This window comes from Hyaena hyaena, unplaced genomic scaffold (assembly GCF_003009895.1).
Source record: "Hyaena hyaena isolate Hyena2069 unplaced genomic scaffold, ASM300989v1 scaffold_382, whole genome shotgun sequence".
In the NCBI taxonomy this organism is placed as follows: domain Eukaryota; kingdom Metazoa; phylum Chordata; class Mammalia; order Carnivora; family Hyaenidae; genus Hyaena; species Hyaena hyaena.
Genome location: NW_024081015.1, coordinates 301,369 through 323,784, shown reverse-complemented (window position 1 = coordinate 323,784; position 22,416 = coordinate 301,369). Strand labels below are relative to the sequence as shown.

Here is a 22,416-nt window from a genome sequence, read left to right as displayed (position 1 = left end):
CAGGCTGGACTTGTGCTCCCATTTTTGTGATTTAAAAACAGGGAAAACAACTGATTAGATTAGTGAAGAAAACAGAAAAAGGTTTCAAGATACCTTAGGTTAGTTTTTACTAACTGCAGTTGCTTTAATTCTGTTGCAATGCTTAATCTATGATAACAAAAATAAGCAACTCCTCCCCTAAAAATATGGAAGTAGAGAATTAGAAAAAATAATACATATGGAAATTTCAAGTTTTATCTACAGTTCTTCAAAATATTTTCATCTGTAGTTCCTTTAAAAAGGGCTATATAATAGTGTTCTCATCACTGAAATAATTTAGACCTCTTTCAGTTTGGGAGGAGTGATTAAAGTGACATGATTTTTGGTCTGCTTCCCACTCTCACTCTCCTCCAAAATCCTGCTATGGTATTTAGTATAGGTGAAGCAATTAACTCCTGAGATTGGTATGCATCTTGTTTTTTCTTCCTCTAGCTTTCAAAATACTTTCAAATGGATTTCTTCTTTGAATTTATAATGCTTTGATACATTAGATGGTTCCACCGAGATTAGTCAGAGTTAAATACAGAAAAATGAGGCTGGGATCTGTTTTGATCCAAATTTCAGAGTATAATCTCTTTTATTTCTTCAGGACCAACAACAAATCTATAAGGCAATCAATTTGTTCCATCTGTCATAACAATAACTGCTTCCCACTCCAGAGCTGGCTCAGTCAATAGACACAATTTAGATTTCAGAAATACTAAAAATATTGTAAAGAAATGGGACTAAATTGGGGTTTACTGAAGGTTAAAGAACTAATAGGCAGGATGCCTTTTAAGACATAAGGGAGAAAAATCTTTTTAAAATACATTTATCTAGAGGAAGAAGAAACTGTGTTTAGGCTTTCCTAAAATTCTACTGCTTCCAGATGTCACTGCCAGTTGGTTTATACTTGCACAAAAAAGGTCCAGTCTTTTTTGACTGACTTGCATATGCCCGTAAAATTATTACATCAGTTGGTTTATTTAAAGTTTGTTAAATAAGGTGATAATTGTAGGCTACTGTTCCCACATGGTCTGAACAACTATTTTTACCTTTATAAAAACTCTAAATTTTGATATAAAAAATGGAGGACTGAAACATTATCTAAACAACAGTGCCAGGAAGTACAAAGAATAACATAGAAAAAAACCTTTAAAGAAAATGAATCTAAGTCAAATTTTAACTATAAAAATTTAAATTCTTATGTATAAGAATATATATGTCTCAAAGTTTTCACAGACAGCTTTGAATTACTTTTGAAATATACATAATTTTTACAAAATCTTGTAGTGTAGACTTTTTTAAATTAAAAAAAAATTTAAGCCATGGTTCTACATAAAAATGGCTTGGGAAATTTACAATAGTCAAACCATATTCAGAAGCTCCAAATTTCCTTGTATCCAGCATCAGATTAAGTGAAAATAAACAAGTATATAACATTTGTTTATTCATTCGACAAATATTTATCAAGTGCATTCACTGTGCTAGGCTTTGGGGATACAAGAAAACATACATCTTGTACTACTAGCTCTTGTGAAGCTTATGGTTCAGCAGCTAATTTTTATTATTTTATTTACTCTATTTTATTTTATTTTTGAGACAGAGCGAGAGAAAGAATCTTAAGCATACTCCATGCTCATCATGGAGCCTGATGCGGAGCTCAATCTTACAACCATGAGATCATGACCACAAGATCATGACCTTAGCTAAAATTAAGAGTTGGGCATTTAACTGACTGAGCCACCCAGGCTCCCCAGATGAGTCAGACATTTTAGGGCACAAAATCAGATGAAACACAAGATCCTACTGTACTATAAGAAAGAAAAAACATTTACAATGTAAGGAGAGAATAATTCTAATTATGGAATCAAGAGACATTTATAGAGATGCTACATCTTAAAGAATAGAGAGGAAGAGAAAAGGCCTCACTGGTGAAAAGAAACTATGAAGATGGCAGAAATAAGTCCTAATCCAAGGCCAAAACACAAAGTAAAACATCAAATGAAGCAGACTCTTTCTACACCCTTCAATTTACCATTAAATGTCCCAATCCCCACATCTATTTATACTTGCAGCCCATTAACCAACCCTTTTTCCTCTTTCTCTCTCCCATGATTCTATCTTTTGTTCCAAAAAAATTTCTTTTTAAACATAATTTATTGTCACGTTAGCTGACATACAGTGTATACAGTGTGCTCTTGGCTTCAGTAGTAGATTCCCATGATTCATCACTTAAATACAACACCCAGTGCTCATCCCAACAGGTGCCCTCCTTAATGCCTCCCCCTTCTTGCCCCCCATCAACCCTCAGTTTGTTTTCTGTACTTAAGAGTTTCTTATGGTTTGTGTACCTCTCTTTTTGAAACTATTTTTTAAAAATATGGAAAGCTTCATGAATTTGTGTGTCATCCTTATGCAGGGGCCATGCTAATCTTCTCTGTTTAGTATACAATTTTAGTATATGTGCTGCCAAGGTGAGCAGTGAGCAGCTAATATTAAATAAATCATTACCCAACTGATTACTGAAACAGTTGTGATATTATGATAAGAGGGATGAAGTACAAATCTCACAAAAACAAACACTGCTTGAAAATAAGGGCAAAATGGGGCGCCCGGGTGGCGTAGTTGGTTAAGCGTCCGACTTTCGCTCGGGTCATGATCTCGCGGTTCGTGGGTTCGAGCCCCGCGTTGGGCTCTGTGCTGACTGCCAGCTCAGAGCCTGGAGCCTGTTTCAGTCTGTGACTCCCTCTCTCTCTGGCCCTCCCCTGCTCACGCTGTCTCTCTCTCTCTCTCCTAGAAATAAATAAAAACATTAAAAAAAAAAAAAAAAAGAAAATAAGGGCAAAATGTTAGAAATGCTGAATCTCTTATCCTGATCATATGGGTAATTTTTCAGCGCTGTTATTAAAACATTATTTTAAAGGTTAACTTTAAATTATTTAAATATATTAAAAATATGTAAGCTGCAGCTTGTGAAATTTTTTTTACCCTATCTGTCCTTGACAAAAGGGCTATCTAACAATCACTCATGGCACTATACAGAAGCTACAAAGATGAATGAAACACATTTCCTATTTATAAAAAGCTTATATTAACAAATTTCATTTATTTAGTTCTTTAAGCTATAGACAGTCTAATATTCATGAAGATATTAATTTTTATAGGCTTTATTTTTTATTAAGTATTTTAATGCTTATTTTTGAGAGAGAGAGAGAGAGAGAGAGGACAGAGTGTGAGCAGGGGAAAGCAGAGAAAGGGGGAGACACAGAATCCGAAACAGGCTCCAGGCTTGGAGTTGTGAGCACAGAGCCCGACACAGGGCTTGAACTCAAGAACTGTGAGCTCATGACCTGAGCTGAAGTCAGAATCTTAACCAACTGAGCCACCCAGGTGCCCCAAAAGGCTTTAATTTTTAAAGCAGTTATAAGGTTCAAAGCAAAACAGCATGAACTACAGAGTTCCCATATAACCTATACCCACACACATGCATAATTCCCCATTATCAACACTTCCCACCAGAGTGGTACATTTGTACAAATGATGAATGTACATTGATACATCACTATTATCCTAAGTTCACAGTTCACTCTTTGTGTGCATTCTATGGGTTTTAGCAAATTTATGACATCTATCTATCAATACAGTATAATACAGAATAGTATCACCGTTCTAAAAATTCTCTTTGCTCTACCTATTCATCCTTACCTCTTCCCTAACCCTGGGCAACCACTGATCTTTGTACTGTCTCCATAGTTTTGCCTTTTCCAGAATGTCATGAAGGATAGGGTATATAGCCTTTTCAGATTGGCTTCATTCACTTGGTAATATGCATTAAGGTCCCTTCCTCCATGTCTACACATTTGTTTTTAGTGCTAATAAATTCCTCTGACTGCATGTACAGACAGTTTATTATCCAATCACCTACTGAAGGACATTTTGGTTGCTTCCAAGTTCTGGCAATTATAAATAAAGGTGCTATAAACATGTGTATGTAGGTTTTCATGTGGACATAAGTTTTCAACTCATTTGGATAAATACCAAAGACTGCAAATGCTGGATTGTATGGTCAATTTGGTATCTTTTAAAGGCTTCTATAACCACTGTAAACTATTTTTTTGTTTAATCTTCATCTCTTTACTTTTCTAAAGTGTCCTACTGTACAAATGACTAGGTCTTAAACATCACTTAAACAAATTTTTAGTGGGTACAAATAGGTTCCCCGTAAGAAATTCCACAACATTCTTCATTTAAAAGGGGAACAATTAACTTCTAAATCTAAGTCATGGTATCAATCTTATCATTTGGCCTTAGTGGCCTATCAAATGGGCAATTAAACTTTGCAAAGAGGCAGCATCTCACAACCAGTATAATAGGTTTTATTCTAACCTATTTAAAACAATTTTTTTAATGTTTGTTATTTCTGAAAGAGAGTCAGAGCGTGAGCAAGGGAGGGGCATAGAGAGAAGGAGATGCAGACTCTGAAGCAGGCTCCAGGCTCTGAGCTGTCAGCAGAGAGCCTGACCTGGGGCTCAAACTCATGAACTGTGAGGTCGTGACCTCAGCTGAAGTCTGAAGCTGAACAGACCGAGCCACCATTATACCCAGGAACCCCTATCCTATCCTAACCTATTTCTTAACCAACTGAGCCACCCAGGGACCCCTATCCTAACCTATTTCTAACTAGTCTCTTAGAAATTATTCTATCAGAGTTCACATTTCCAAAGTAGTTTAAGAGGTCTATCTACTCTCTACATATTCTAGTTTAATACAAAGACATTATATTATTGAATATAAACAAATTTCATTCATTAGAGATGAAGAAAAATATATAAATTTGATCACTTCAAAATGCAATTATCATTAGGCATGAGTCTAAATGTATGAAACATGTATTTCAAAAGGTTAGGTCAATCCAGAATGGTCCAAGGTGGAGATAATCTTGGGGTGACTATTTAGACTTGCTGCCTGGTGTGAAAAGTCAGCAGATAAATGGCTATAAATGATGTACCATATGCCTCGGTTTGTCTGGTAAGTCTATATTTATGCCTGTTGTCCCACTTTAATTATTAATAGTTCTCTCTTTCCATCAAAAGTACTCTGGTTTGGTTGATGAGTTACGCAGTCATCCTAATTATAAGGAAATTGAATGGTTTTCCTCTTCTCTTCCTGCCTTACCTCCTCATGTGTATTTCTTCCCAAAGGGGGAAATAAGAAGAGAATCATCAGTGAGACGATTAGGGTAACACCAGATAAAGTGTAATATATATTTCCCAGAAGATCTAAGGGGCAAATTCAGACAAATGAAAAATTTACAGTAAAAACGAATCAGGTAGTATTAAATGCTTCAAGGAAAAAAATTTTTAAGGTAAGAAGATAGAGTAATGTCTGGAGTAAAAGAGTACCTGCAACCTTAGATACGAATCCTGGAAGGCCCTTTGAAAAGGCAATAGATAAACATATCTGAAGGCGTTGAGGGAATGAACCATGAGAATATCTAGGAGAAAGAAAGTTCCAGGCAGAGAGAAGGGAACATCAAGATAAAGACTCTGAGATGGCCACATGTGATATATTTGAGGAACAAGAACAAGCCCAGTATAGCTAGAGAAGAATAAGTGAGGGAATAGTACAAAATAGGGTTGGAGGTACAGCCATGGACTTTTGGTCCATGGTAAATAAAGATTTAGGATTTTATTATAAATTGGATTGGAAGCCATGGAAGGGTTAAAAACAAGATATTGACAATCTGAAACCATGATGCTGGCTGATGGGTGAACAGACTGTTGCTCTCAACAGTCTATTCTCCAAAGAATGAAGATAGGGAGACTAATTAGCAGTCTACTGCTGTAGTTCAGGACAAAAATAATTTGAACTTAGTAGTTGTAGAAATGGTAAAAAGTTGTCAGATCATAAATATTACCTGGACACAGAGCCAATAGGATTTGCTCTTAGACTGAATGTGGACCAAAGGAAAAAATAATAGAAAATGATTAGAGTTTCTGTCTTCAGCATCTCGGTGAGTGATAATGAAAGAAGGAGATGGGGAGAACAATAAAACTAGAGATTGTTTTTGACTTGTTAGCTTTCAGATACTTAATTCAAGTGGAGATACTGAGTAAAAAGTAAGATCTACAACTCTAATGTACAAGGATTAGCTCTGGGCTAAAACAAATACTAATGTTATTTAAAGGCACAGGACTGGATGAGGACACCTGAAATGTGAATATAAAATGAGGGAAGTTCAAGGACTGAGCCCTGAGGCCCTCATTTAGAGAGGAGGAGGAGGACACTGCCAAGGAAACTGAGGTTGGGAGAATATCAGAAGGGTGGTGCTCAAGAGTCAAAGAAGAAAAGAATTTAAAGGAGGGAATAGTCAACTGTGTAAGAGCTGTTATGGTTTCAAATAAAACAAAAACTGTGAACTGATCACTGGATTTGACAACCTACTCCAAAAGAGGGTTGATTGTTTTAATGAGAGGTGTTATAGGAGGAATAAGGCGAAAGACAGATAATGTAGTGTAGAACACAGAATTTCAAAAGTCCCTAAATGGTCAAACGGACTAAAGATATAGTGCAGAAATAAAGGATGAGCTTTAAGAATGCAGACAGATCATTTATTTTAACAGGCTAGAATACAAAGTAAGATCATCAACTGAGAATGAGGGTCAGGAAATGGGTGTTGGAAATTTAATGTGAGGCTTTGGAGCCAGTATTGAGGCAGAGTTGCAGTTCACCGAGGTTGAATCCTATCAATGAAGTGACAGAGGGGCAAGAGAGTAAAGGCAGTATTTACAGTCATGGACCAAGGAATTTGAGTAAGGCAAGGAGAGAAGTGAGAGCATGAAAGGAGTGACAGATAATGAAAAGTTGAGCTGAAGGTTTTCAGAATATAAAAAAAGAAAGCTATTGTATTAGGGAAAGTGAGCTGAAAAGAAAGTGCTAGTCAGGTAGTCTGAAATGCTTTCAACTGAGATTTTGTAAGTCGTACAGTCAATGGTAGTGAGGTCTTAATTATAACTATTGAAGCAAGTCACTCAAGTTAAAGAAAAAACAACATTCCTAGAGGTAAGGAGATCAAAGAATTGAGAAGTCAAGATTTTGGATAGATCACACAAGGATACTGAAAATCACTAAGAATAATTACAGGAATTGTAAGAATAATTACAACAGACAGTAAACCAGTTGTTCAAATCATCAATGAGTGGGAGTGACTGAGAGAAATGTAGATGATCAGAAAAGGAGGGGAAGTAAAAAATAGTGTCTGACGGCACTTACATTTTTTTTTTAGAGAGAGAGGATAAAGAGAGAGGAAATACAATCATCCATAAATATCAATGATAAGCAAGGAAGATATTAATTCCACTTGCTGATCCTATGGTGCATGAGGTGTGACAGAAAAAAGCTCCACTTTTCATGAGGGCTATAGAAAAAAAGAAAAGAGAAAACCAGTATCCTCCGGGGAATGCCAGGTGTCTATGAGAGAAAAAAGGGTGAGATAAACCAACACAGAAGACTTGTAGGGTAAAGGAAATTTTGCTGATGACAAATGGGGAGTTCCAAAGGGCAGAGTGAAAGGGGTTGGGAGGGTAGAGAGAAATGGAAGTTGAAAACAGAAGAGAGATATACCAGAATTACTCAGAGATAAGGAAATGAATGAGAATGATCTGGAAGATTAGGGTATAAAATTAGTTCTGAAGGAATGCTTACGAAAGCTTGGTAAAGTGAATAATCAATTAAATTTGTTTATTTGTGACTGGTTTAGCAATCTGTAGAAGGGAATGTTGGGAGGAGAGGCAAAGTAAAGGAGTTGGTGGTCTCACCAAAGACTGAGGTGCTCTTTGGGGCCCCTTCCTTACATCCTACAATTAAACGATGTTGAGGTCAGGGGTTCTTAAAAAAGTACATGGCTTATACTTACAGTTAACCTATTCCATCAACACTATTACTTAATGAATAAAATGCACTACCCTAGGTGCCGTAACTCCTAATTACCTATATTTGAATTTGTCCATGGATTATCAAAATTAAACAATATAAAAATTAAAAAATAATATAATAAAATAATAGCTACTAGGCACTAAGCATGATACATGTATTAAATTGTTTAATAATAATCAACCTAATGAAGCAGATGATATTATCTTCATTTTTTAGACTGTATGTCCAATGCACAACTCTCCAAATTAAGTCTTTTATAATCTAGAATGCATCTATTTAGGACAAATAATATTCTTTTAATACAATTTAGCCTATATATTTTTCCACATGGGTATCTGAAAAGTATTTTCCTTATTTTAATGTAGGACAGGGTTTTTCCTCTTAAAAAGTAGACTATCCAATTCTTATTAAAATTTTATTGTTCTTCTTCAGTTATGACAAGTCATCATGTCTGTTCCATTCACTCCTAGGAAAAAAACTTTGTTGTTTTTTTGCTTAATTAGGCATGTTAGTTGTTTGGGGGAAGCGTGGAATCCTGTTTCACTATTTACAGAGATCCATATTAGGGATTTTCAAGTAGTCCAAAATGGGAACACTTGCTAAACACACATTCAAAGTGACCTATCATTTCACAGCTTTTCAAAGTTTATACTACTACTGTACTCGTTAATAAACACTGGTATCACCCAGGAGGCAGAACTTTTTAACTAGCAGCTAATCAAGTATTGCAAAGACTAAATATACTGTACTGAAGTTCTTTAAAACCTTCATAAATATATAAATTGGTCCTAAATTGGAACCGAGCTGAGTGCACTACATAAGACAGGACAGACTGGCATCAAGTGATCCTAAAGGGAAGAACACGGGGAATTCTGAGATAAGGAAATGAGTGCTGGACAACCTATAGGCACTCTTTTTCAATATTATTCAAAATTAAGAACTTAAGTAGCATGAAGCACAGATAGAAAAAACTTATACCAATGTAAAATAATTAGAAACTCATCTTAATTTAACATTAAAACAAAACAAAACAAATAAACCCAATGTAAACTTCTGGGATATAATCAAATGACAAAAATGAGAAACAGTTTGTAAGCTATATAGTTATCACCATTGGATAGGGATTCAAAGGGGTAAGGAAATCAGGTACATGAGGGATTTATGTGGCTTCAAGGAAATATGAAGAATGGAAGGGAAGAAAAGGAGAGAAAGAACTAAAGGAACTTGTGAGGGAAGGAAAGTATATCCAATAAAAATAGGTACCCAGGAGATTTTGGATTAGGTGCTATATTCTGGAAGGCCACAGCTAAAAAGGTTCTAGTAACTGAAATGGAAAATAATTCCATAAACATTTATGGAGTACCAACTATATGCCATGCCCTATCCTAGAAGCTGGGGTTCTTGCCAAGGTTTATAACCACGTAGCTTCTTTATCATTTAAAGAGACATTAATGACTTCATACCAAATTCTAGATATTACAGTAGAATCTGTCATATAATCTGAATTATGAACATGAATATTTCTAACACACAAGCAATTTAAATGAATTTTTAAAGTAAATAAATTTGTTTTATTTATAGAGGATATTTGGGGGGTATTAAATCAGAGTAATGACTTTCAAATCAACAGAACTTCATTTAATAGCAACTCTCTAAACTGCTAAAAGTATCATGCTGCATAGTTACAAGGAATTAAGATTCAAAGTTAATCTTGCCATCAAATCTTAGAAAAAATATTTCTAACAACAGTGAAATAGGAGACCTAGTAATCACTGATGCTATTTATCAGTTACAGAACAAAACCCTATCATGTACTATCTCCAAAGATATGTAGCATATGCTCAATAAATTATGAAATTTCATTAATCTACTTTGTTTATAACAAGATACAAATCCTTCTGATGCTACAAAATAAAACTGCAAGCCATGGATCAGTAGATGAAACAGAAAAATGTATTCTAGCATCAACCAAGATCAAAATATGTCTAACATTCTCAGTCCTATTGTATTTTATCAAGTAAAATGAATTCTAGTGAATTACAAGACTTGGATATATAAAATACCTAATTCATCAGTTAGAAAAATTATAGAATGAAAAATTATGTGATGGTATACTAGAGCAGGAGAAATAAAAGCTAAAACCTCTGACCTCATGCCTACATTTCTAGAGATGAAATACAAGGATAATGAAAAAGACAAGTAACAAAAAGAGGTGTGGAAGAAATACAACTTATGTCATGTATCAGTATACAAAAATGATCTGAAACAAATGGAAGGAAAATAAAATTTTAAATGGCTTTGTAGGATTAATTGCAAAATGTGTTTTTATTGAAATTATGACTCTATTTTAAGTGCAACAGCAACTTTTTCTCCAACTCGTAATTGTAATGTAATTCTGTGGTTTCAATAGTTTTACAGGTGAACTACTTTGCTTGCATTTTTATTTGTATGCTCCTAATAAGATGAATTATGTACCCATAGTAATGTGCATGTGTGTGTGTATACATATACAGTACTGTGTTTTTATATAAACTACATGGAAAGTTTCAATAAGTTTTTAGCCTATCTTTTTTTTACAGACAATGGAAAATATTCACTTAAGATTAATCTATAATGAATAACAACACCAAGCCTTAGTCTTTACATCCCTTTTTGGTATGTGCAACTGTAGGTAGTTAAATTCTTTGGGCAGTATTCAATCTAAGAGTTAAATCATATTGACTCTGAAGAAGTTTTGATTATATCTAACATCAGTTCCTACATAAAAACAATTATGACTCCCTAACCCAGTAATTCCAGTTCTTTCACACGTGTAAGCAAAATTAAGTATAATTTATTATATAAGAAATTTGACATTATTTTAAAATTAAAACTACTGAAAGACAATTCTAGTAATCAAAAGCAAGAACCTATTGACAGTTCATATTTATTGTGCTGCTTCTAATTTTAAAAAAAGAGATGGTTTAAAGAAATTTACTTTAAAAAGCACTAGGATAGATGTACAAATTTTATTATTACTGATGTCAAATGACAAAAGCATTCTCCTTATTTTTATATCAGACTATTTCTTATCCTTCCATTTTTACTAAAAGTTGAATGAATATCTATTAAAAATATTTTAAAATATGAATAGCTCTCAACCTCCTTTAATGCCAAATAAATATTTGACTTAAATTATTAATTTTCTATTTTCCCTACTATTTTCAATACTCATTTCCTCAGAAAGATTTGGTTTTAGGTTTTTTGTTTTTTTTTTTTTAATGTGGGAGATTTTTAGTGCTTGGTCAGCTCTTTAAAAGCTGTCAAATGGCTATTTAAAAAATAGTCCTAAAATTGTGTAATTTCACAAGTTTAATGCTTTTAAATTAACCCTAGATAATGTATATTTATGCAAATATATTTAATTCATAAAATTATCTGAATAAACTATAATTTAACTTTTTAAAATATAAGTATATATAGCAATAGCTAACTATACAATTTATTCTCAAAACATTAGAAAATAAAAATATTTCAAATTACCTTCTGTTTCTTTGCCATAATAATCTCCCTAGGTTATCTTATGACATACAAAAGCTAAACAAACAGGTTATTTTCTTTGCTAAGACATCATAATTTATGGAATTTAACAGTCTAAAAATAAGGAGACAAGCATTATTAATTTACATTTTAAATTATGTATCAATGGTTTGTATTTTTAAAGAAGTCCCTCAACAGAATCAGAGACTGTTTTGTTTGGTATTACATAAGAGCAAAAAAGAAAATATTTTTTGTTTCCTCTTTCATGCTAAAGACCTACACAGATGGACTGAAAACATACATTTCTGCACATCCAAGGTTTCAGTGCAGAAGACTACATTTTTAATAACAAGAAATCTATACTAACGCATTTGCAAAGTAAACATAAACTGAAATATACTAAAAATAATTTCAACAAGTGGTATGTTACCTGGGTGGAGCTGGTGGCTACCGAGATGCAGTCAATAAAGCTGTGTCTTCGAGTGAAAAATGCAACTATCTGCTGCCAGCGTGAAGGTTCTGGCTCAGCTTGCAATTCATCTGATGAACCCTTTTTTGCCCAGTGTTTCTGCTTTGGGCCTACTGAGCCATGGCTAGAGCTAGTATTGCCTCCTCGACTGGCGCGAGAGTATAGAAGTGTGTTGTTCCCGAAAATGTAATTCATCTCTGCAGCCCTGCAGGTGGTTGCCAAGCAGTCTTACTTCTCTACCAGCTGCTGAGTGGTGAATGATCGGTAAAAACTGCAGCTAGAATTACAGCAGCATCACTTGTAGATCAGGGAAAATAAAAACCTTGAGAAATGATGCTCATTTTCTCTGTAATTTCTTCCCATGAAAAAGCCTGTATCTTTCCTCTGTACCTGTTAGTTTTATGATGGCTGAGTTTATATTTGCAGACAAAAAAGAGAGCATAAGGTTGATGTCTTTCTCATGATTATTTTTTCACCAGCGTCTGCAGAAACCAAAAGCTGTTCTTTTGTTAGCTGATAACTAGACGGAATGAAATCCAGGAAGTGAGGTCGATTAGCAGGTAAAGAAGGATGTTATAAACACTGGACTATCAAGACCCTTTGGGGCTGCCAGATTTAATGCACAGGGTAGAGATACCCTCAATTACCAAGTTTCAATCACAATCTGTAGTAAAATCCAATGGCATCTTCACTGCTTAAATACATTATAAATATGAACTGAATTTAAAATACAAAAGGATTCTCTTGCCAACAGTTTTGTTTTAAATAATTTTACTAAAGGAGCTTCTGTCATTCACATAAATTTCCACATCAGGAAGGAGCTCACCTTAATTAGGTTCTAATCTTTTAAAGGCACTGTCTACATTCAACTCTAAGGATCTATGACAGGGGAAAATCCATTTGTAATGTGGCATGATTATTTTATGTAATATACTGGCTCTTAATGCTTTGATGATTGAGTCTGAAGACAGAAACAAATTAATTAGCAAAATAAATATTTGGCTTCTGGAACTTTTTTTTTTTAAATGTTTACTCATTTTTTGAGGGAGAGGCAGAGCATGAGCGGGGGAGGGGCAGAGTGAGGGAGACGCAGAATCTGAAGTAGGCACAGTTGTCAGCACAGAGCCCGATGCAGGGCTCGAACTCACAAACCCCGAGATCATGACCTGAGCCAAAGTCGGACGCTTAACCAACTGAGCCACCCAGGCGCCCCTGGAACTTTTGTGTTAAAAAAGAAACTGTTAAATTATTAGCATCCCCTCTCTTATGTATTATAAATACTGATCAAAAGATTATGAATTTTTAAAAATGCAAAAGAATTAAAAGTATATTGTTTTGTTTTATAACCAGTGAAGCATATTTTATCCAACACTACATAAATAATACTCTGGTTCACTAAGTAATATTGTCTGTTTCCTAAATAGACATTTTCTTTTTTTTCTAATTTTTTTATGGGAGGAGGAGGAAGCAAGGGGGAGGAGGGGGGGCAAGAGAGAATCTTAAGCAGGCTCCATACTCATGCTCCATGCTCCTAGCTGATGCTAGGCTATATCCCATGAGCCTGAGATCATGACCTGAGCTGAAATCAGGAGTGGCTCAACTGACTGAGCTACCCAGGTATCCCTAAATAGTCATTTTCTAACGTCTAATACTAGGTCTCTTTCTCAAAATAGTAGTCCTCCTCAGAATGACCTAGGATGCTGGTTAAAAATGCATACTGATATCCCCTCCCCACCAAATTTTTTTTTTAGTAAAAGGGATATGGAAATTTTCATTTTTATAAAGGCCCCTAAGTAACCTTTAAGTAACTTCAAGTTCGAGAACCACAGACTCCTGTTTGTCCTTCTAACACTGCTACATTAGTATATAATATATGGTCAGTTAAAAACAATATATGAATAAAAGTACTGCTGGATAATTTACTAATGGTACAGTAACTTAATTTTTAGGTTGATTTTAGCACATCAGAAGTCCTAACCTCAGCCATATACTTTTTCAGACGTGGACTGACAATCTTGCTTACTGTGTCCTTACCAACACCAAGTACATGCAGTCTACTGGAAAGTAGTACTGCCAAACTACAACCTCCAGATCCACTGCAAACTCTGATTCAGCAAGCAAAAATACTAACAGTCTTTCTCTGAATCTATCTCCAAAAATACAGATAACATGCCCAACAAGGGATGAGAGTCATGTGGGACTTTTGAGAGTTAAGATGCTTTCTGACAGAGATTATAGCACAAAGTTTGGTGCTTCTTCCCAAGGACTCTGCAGATAGTTGCTGGCAATTCTGTGGCCCTAGTCACAATGGTTCTCTCCATTTGGGGGTAGGGGAATAGAGAAAAACACTAAGGGGTAAACAGAAAACTAACGGGTTGTCTATAGGAAAAAAGTGAAACTCCCTTAAAAAAAAACCAAAAAAACCCAAAAAACAGTAATATTGACCAGGTACTTAATAAACAACTAGTTAGTATGGTTTCAACAAATGTTCCAGTAATTGGTTTGGCTCCAAATTATGTGCCTTGATGATCCAGGTCTGATGAAAACCTGAGATTGGTAGGGAAGTACTAGAATTGATATAGAGTCTGTTATTCTGGATTGGTATAGATAAGGATTTTTTTTAAGTTTATTTATTTTAAGAGAGAGAGTGCACTTGCACTTGTCAAGAGAGGGGAGGGGCAGACAGAGAGAGAGAGAGAGAGAGAGAGAGAGAGAGAAACAGAGAGAATCCCAAGCAGGCTCTGCACTGTCAGCACAAAGCCTGATGAGTGGCTTAAACTCACAAACCATGAGATCATGACCTGAGCCAAAATCAAGAGTTGGACGCTTAACTGACTAAACAGCTACCCAGGAGCCCCTGGATGGGATTTTGTACACAGATGCTGAATGCAAATTTCCTACTTACAGTGCAAACAATAATACAGACAATGAAGAGTAAGCCATTTGTATACATAGATTTCTTATCCTAGGGAGCCAAAGTGCTCAAAAACAATCTAAAGCTAATAGGTCACTCACTCCATCTCATATATCCCTTAAGTACTGGGAAAAGTACTTTTCATTGTACAGATTTTCAAATCCATTGACACTAAGAAAGCAACTATGAGATGTGGAAAGACTTCTTTATGAAAATAACCTATTATCTGAGCTACAAAAATATCTAAGATCATTTCACCCATTGCCTAGTAGTCAATATATGCATACAAAACCATATGTGTACCTAAATCATAACTGGTTTCATAGGATTTGATCAGGAGGTGAAACGTGATCAATTCCTCACTGATTTCTGCTTTAGAATAGCCCTACTCATATAAAAGAGATGAAAATAAACTCTATTCCATTAAAACAAAATTTAAGTTCATTATGGAACTTGGAAAGTCTATTTAAAATAATGAATTAAAAAAATACACAATGACAAAATCACTGAATACCTATTAACATTTAAATATGATTAACATTCTTTTTCTGTACAGCTTACTTTTAGTCACAAAATGATGACAATATTATCTATATTAGAATTGTAAACAATAAAGCTTAAGTAAACTGAATATGTCCACTTAGTAGATTATTACATAACCTAAAATATGATTTTGAAAAACTTATGACTGTGAGAAATTTATTTTATAACATTAAATGAAAGTAAGGACTATTCAAAAAAATATATAGAAATAAGTAGGCCCCCAATTATTTGTTCACTATTCCAAGTTCACAAACTCAGAAGTCTTCAAGTATAGTAAAAAAGGCAAGGATTAAAATAACCTCAGTAAAATACTTAAGAGGTTGAGAGGAAAAACAACATTAAAACTCTAAAATACTGGGGTGCCTGGGTGGCTCCGCTGGTTAAGCCTCCGACTGGCTCAGGTCATGATCTCACAGTTTGTGGGTTCGAGCCCCGCATTGGGCTCTGTGCTGACAGCTAGCTCGGAGCCTGGAGCCTGCTTTGGAATCTGTATCTCCCTCTCTCTCTGACCCTCCCTCTCTGACCCTCCCCTGCTCATGCTGTCTCTCTCTCTCTCTCTCTCAGGAAAAATAAATAAATAAATAAATAACTCTAAAATACTAAAAAAAAAATTAAATTACTAAATAATTACAGAGCTAATACACAGTAAGTGCAACATAACAGACATTTCCCTTACATTTTTATCTTTATGATCTGGCCTATTAAATTTCAAAACGTACAACTGTACTAAGAAAAGACTTTAGGGGTGCCTGGGTGGCTCAGTCAGTTGAGTTTCTGACTTCAGCTCAGCTCATGATCTCACGGTTCATGGGTTCGAGCCCCGCTCGGGCTCTGTGCTGACAGCTAGCTTAGGGCCTGGAGCCTGCTTCGGATTCTGTGTCTACCTCTCTCTCTGACCCCCCGTGCTCATGCTTTGTCTCTCTCTCTCTCTCTCTCTCAGAAATAAAACATTTTAAAAAATTTTAAAAAGGACTTTAATCTTTTAAACAAAACAAAAAACACACAGTTCACCCACTTTTCCCACTCCCCTGCCTATTATAACCACCAATCTTTTGTCCATATTATAAAAGAGATCACTGGTATATGTCTTTCTCTGACTCATTAGCATAGCCCTCAAGGTCCATCCATGTTGTCACAAAAGGCAAAATTTAATTCGCTGACCACATGTACCATATTTTCTTCAACCATTCTTCTACTGATGGATACTTATGTTGTTTCCATATCTTGGCTACTGTAAATAATGCTGTAATGAACATGGGGCAGCATGTATCTTTTTGAATTAGTGTTTTCATTTCCTTCAAATAAATACACAGAGTAGATTTGCGGGATCATATGGTAGCTTTGTTTTGAATTTTCTGAGGAACTTCCATACTGTTTTCCATAGTGTTTCATCAATTTACATTCCCAATAGTGCATGAGGGCTTCCTTTACTGTACATCCCTGCCAATACTTATTATTTCTTGTGTTTTTGTTAAGTCATTTAACAAGTGTGAGGTAATAACTTCAGTGTGGCATTGATTTGCATTTCTCTGATGATTAATGATGTTGAGTATCTATGTTTTCATGTACCCATTGGCCATCTGAGGTCTTCTTTGGGAAAAATGTCTATTCAGATCTTCTGGCATTTTTTAATCATATTATTTTTTTGCTATTGAGTTGCAGGAGTTCCTTATGTATTTTAGATCTCTTCCCTTTTCAGATACGTGATTTGCCATTATTTTCTCCCATTCGGTAGTATGCCTTTTCATCTTGGTGGCATGGCTTCCTTTGCTGAGCAGAAGAAGCTTTGTAGTTTGATGTAGTCTCATTTAGTTTATTTTTGCTTTTGTTTCTTTTGCCTTTGGTGCCACATTCAAAAAATCAACACTGAGACCTATGTCAAGGAGATTATTACCTATGTTTTCTTGTAGGACAAGACTAGGCTGAGAAGACTGCTGATACAGATAGGTTATTTGCTTAGAAAAATTCTGATCATATAAATACCTTCTGTCTGAGCACCATCTTGTGGTCAAATTGTATGAAACCACAAGCTTACCTTAAAACACCAGGGCTATCTGAAAAAGTATAAGATAAAATTCAACATTTCGATATATTCCAGAGATGTGAAAACAAAACTGATTTCAAAAGGTGCCCAAAATATCCTCAAAATGGGAAAGATTCTGTTTCTATACTAGTTTAATAGGCATATATTTGCTTATGACTATTTTTTTCTGTTACCCTCATTTCTCACATTTGAAAAACTACCAACTACTGCTAATGATTTCATTTGATAGTATTCTCAGTATTATTGGATGAAACATATCCAGGCTAGGAGATATACTTATTTAAAATAATTATCTGCTGGGGCACCTGGGTGGCTCAGTCGGTTAAGCATCCAACTTCGGCTCAGGTCATGATCTCACGGTTCATGGGTTCGAGCCACATGTCAGGCTCTGTGCTGACAGCTAGCTCAGAGCCTGCAGACTGCTTCAGATTCTGTGTCTCCCTCTCTCTGACCCTCCCCTGCTCACACTGTCTCTCTCTCTCTCTCCCCCTCAGAATAAAATAAAAAACATTAAAAAATTAAAAAAAAATTATCTGCTAACATACTGTTTGATCTTCGATTCAAGTCCTGCTTAACTATGTGTACTTTGCACATACTGATCTGAACACAATTTTCCTTGTCATTGAAAACAAAAGCCAAATGAGAATTATGTAGTTTTCTCAGTGACCAATGCAACATCCCATACCAAGCTGCCTCCTTGCACCTACTGCCCTCCTTGTCACTTCATCCTCATTTAAATCTATTTTGAAACAAGCTGGAGTTTTATTTATTCAATTTACTGTTCTAACCATTTTTCTTAATTCTCAGCTCATTTTGTTTCAGGAATCTTTTTTTTTTTTTTTTAATGTTTTTTATTTACTTCTAGGAGAGATAGAAAGAGACAGCGTGAGCAGGGGAGGGTCAGAGAGAGAGGGAGTCACAGACTGGAATAGGCTCCAGGCTCTGAGCTGGCTGTCAGCACAGAGCCCGATGCGGGGCTCGAACCCACGAACCGCGAGATCATGACCTAAGCAAAAGTCGGACGCTTAACCGACTAAGCCACCAGGCGCCCCTTCTGTTTCAGGAATCTTGACACTGTTCTTATTTTGATACACTATTTATAACTGTCCAAAATGTAAGCTTTTAAAAAAGATTCTTATATACCACAAAAATTTACCTACTGTGTCCTTTTCTTCCATTTTCATCATTATATTGCCAATTTCTTCCTTGAAACTGCCCAGGACTGGCAAGGAAGTCTCCTTTTCAGAGTCTTAAATCATAACTACCTTTAGGTTAAATAGACCTGAATAAAGTAACTTTCAATCACTATCTTATTTCATTTATTTTTTCAGTAATGAGAATCAGCACCAGCACCGCAAGAACCTAATAGATTAATGCATAGCACATTTTATGGTGGCAAACCCTTCATAAGGCTCAGGACTGAGGCTCTTCACACCGGGCACTCATTTCCTATTAAGTTCCCTAAGCTGCAATATCATGAACTTTACTGCATTTTTGAAATTTTTTTAAATGTTTACTTATCTGAGAGAGACAGAGACAGACAGATGTGAGCAAGGGAGGGGCAGAGAGAGAGCGAGACAGAATCTGAAGCAGGCTCCAGGCTCTGAGCTGTCAGCGCAGAGCCTGACACAAGACTCAAACTCATAAACCCCAAGATCATAACCTGAGCCGAAGTCAGAAGCTTAATGACTGGGTCACTCAGGTGCCCCAATTTTCCTGCATTTTTAGTTTCCTCTGATTATCACCCTGCTACTGTACTTATTTCCCCCAGTAACTGCCTTCTCCTCTGAATTGGCATCTTGTGCACACCCTTCAACACCTTGTCCAAAAGTCGATTTTCTTTTTTCTGACACTTCCAAAAATTAAATTTTTCTCTTTATTTTCTCATGTTACATATTGTTAGATCTCTCCATAAAAAATACTAATCACTGAAATCTAACAAAGTTACTAGCATAGGTGTTTAATAAATGTTAAATGTGTGTATTATTTAATAATCAAAACTAATATTCTAGCAGGTGACTTTTTTCCAAAATTATATAATCAATTTATTTAAAAGTTTTCGAAAATTTACACAATAGTCAGCACAAAAGTTCATTTCTGCTAGATCCTCTACTAGCTATAGGGCACTCAACCTTACATGTAGTTAACCAATGCCCATGGTCAACTGTGAGGGCTTCCCACATATACTTTAATGTTCATCAGTTTATTTATATTCAACTTTTAAAAAGGGGTAGGACGCTTACTGCCCATGCCCTGGTCAGAATCTGCATATACACAGAAGTAACTACCAAAACACCTACCAAAAGACTGAGGAGTTGAGTGTGCAAACTGGCTTTGCATAGTTTATAACAATCAGAATGACCAGAAATTCAAAACATCAGAAACAAAGAATTATACGTACCTAAGAGAGGTTTTTTGACTAAAGTAATAGGTTATATTAATTCAGTCAAGAGTAACTAAGCATAGACTGACAAGAATAGTATACAAAGCAGGACAGATTATTTAAAATTCAAGTCTTCTAAAGTTATGTGGGTATTATATTAAAATTTCTAGGATAACCACTAAAGGAAGAGAAACAACTTCTAAGCTAATTAGATGGAAACAGGACATGAGAAAATATAACCTAAAGTAAGATAGGGAAGGAATAAATGTCTCCTACTGAGAGAAGCTGAAGGAACTACGTTTTAGAAAGGTTCCTTTTCTGCTGTTTTTCTACTAGGCCCCATTTACTCATGTTTGGTTATTTTGCACCTGGGTAAAAACCAGAGCAACTATATTCCCACTCCAAGGAAGAAGCAAGAAAATACATTCTCTGGGTTTTGTCCTAGGCTCCCAAACACCTGAGAACATCTAAGAATAGTCAGTTCCCAAATATTTTCCAGGACGTTAGCTTTGAAAAAAAACTTCAGCTGACACTAGCATCAATACCCTCTACCTTTGATGATTTATAAAACACCTATTATTCATCTGACATTTGCCTCTGATTAGACTCTACCCTGGATTCCTGAAGGAACACATATCCTGGACACCTTTACCATATAAACCCCAGACTCCAAGCAAGTAAGACACTCATTCTCCTTTCCTTTCTGAATCTCACAGACACTCCATCTGCTATTCTTTACCTGCCACTTACGCTATTCAATAAACTCTGCTTTCACTTTCTCCAGCTCCTGTTTGATTTTTATCCTGCACAAGCCAAGCACCCTCTTGGCTGGTCCTTCAGGAGCCCCCTTCTGGATTTTTGGACCATCCTGATGGTATCAGTATGCTTAAAAATTAAGAAACACCTCTAAATAATTCATGGGGCAAAAAAATAAATTAATAACAGGGAAATAAAAGAAAATGTTAGAATGATAAAAAAAATTATATGCTAAAACTTGTGGGACACAGCTAAAGTGATATTTAGAGGAAAATTTACAAACTCAAATACTGATACTATTACAATAAGCAACCAACTTGAGAAACTAGGGGGAAAGAAAACAAATCCAAAGAAAGCAGAAGAGAAACAAATAATAATGGTAAGAGGAGAAAGGGGTAAAGATAAAAGGAGAATTGTCAATGTTACTAAGAGCCAACTGATTTCTCTGTATCTCTCATTTAGTCTCCCAAGGGAAGATCAGATTGCTTCTTACCAAAAAAAAATCTGTAATTTATATGTAGGCTATCCACACATTTGTATTTATAGATGTAAATGAACATGTGTATTATGTGGGTATATGTGTGTGTGCAAACAAGGAGGGTGGGGATGGCAGCACATGGGGCAAGAATACAAGATTAAAAAACTTTTTTTAATGTTTATTTTATTTTTTTTTAAGAGAGGGAGGGAGGGGCCGAGAGAAAGTGAGATGCAGAATCCAAAGCAGCTGTCAGCACAGGAGCCTGATGCGGGGCTAGAAGGATATACAAACTGTGAGATTATGACCTGAGTCTAAGTCAGATGCTTAACTGATTTGAGACACCCAGGTACCCCAAGAACATAAGATTTTTTAAAAAGAGATGAATCTTTGAAAAGACCATCTTTTGGCAAGAATGATCAAGGGGAAAAAACAAAACAAGACACAAGTAATTACTAGCAATGAAAAAAGGGGCCACACTTAAATATGATATAGACCCCCAAAAACCCCAGTATATTAATAATATTTTGAAATAAATGGACAAATTCCTAGAAAAAAAATAACCTAGCAAAACTATCAATAGAAAATTGAAATGATACAACCATTAAAACTTTTAACCAGTAATATGAAATCATCCATCCCTCAAAGAAAATTATAAAACCGGTTATGTTTTACTGGGGAAAAAATGAACCTTATTCACAATACATAATAAAACCAACAAATGATTAGTATCCAGAACATACAAAGAGCTTACACAAATCAGAAAAAAGGACAACCAACCCAAGAAATAAATGAGCAAAAATCTTGAGAGTTTATATATCACAGAAGAGAAAACCTAAATGACCGATATATTCAACCTCAGTATCAAACAGGGAAATGCACAATAAAGTCACAATGAGATACTATTTCAAGCTCAAAACAATGGCAAAAATAGTAATACCAAGTATTGATGAGGATATGGATAGGTTAAAACATATATATTGCTGCTGAGAATGTAAAGTGTATAATCACTTGGAAAATAATCTGGTGTTATCCATAAAGATATATTTTTAACAGCACTTTTTATACTAGTAATATGCTGAAAATAACATCCATTAAAAGATATTTATAGCATATTAATAAATTAGAAAACTCTAGAGCAGTAAAGATAATCTTAGGAATATAATGTTGAGCAAAAAAACTTGAGATCATATACAGTAAGAGCCATTTTATATAAAATTTAAGACTGGCAAAATACACAACATATTGATTAGAAATCTAAATATGTGGTAGAGCTTTATAAGAAACCAGGATTGTGGTTATTTCTGAAGTCGTTAATGCTAGTATTAATGCTCTTTGTCTATAAGTACTAATATTT

General features: G+C 35.2%; 1 protein-coding gene and 1 non-coding gene across 12 annotated transcripts in view; both read right to left on the bottom strand.

The window, feature by feature from the left end:
• The window catches only part of DLG1 (discs large MAGUK scaffold protein 1), a 289,163-nt gene that overhangs the window by 135,016 nt on the left and 131,731 nt on the right, over positions 1-22,416 (bottom strand). The window lies entirely within an intron of this gene.
• Positions 2,396-2,503, bottom strand: LOC120244399. The gene has a single exon (XR_005531544.1). It is a non-coding gene; the product is annotated as a U6 spliceosomal RNA (small nuclear RNA).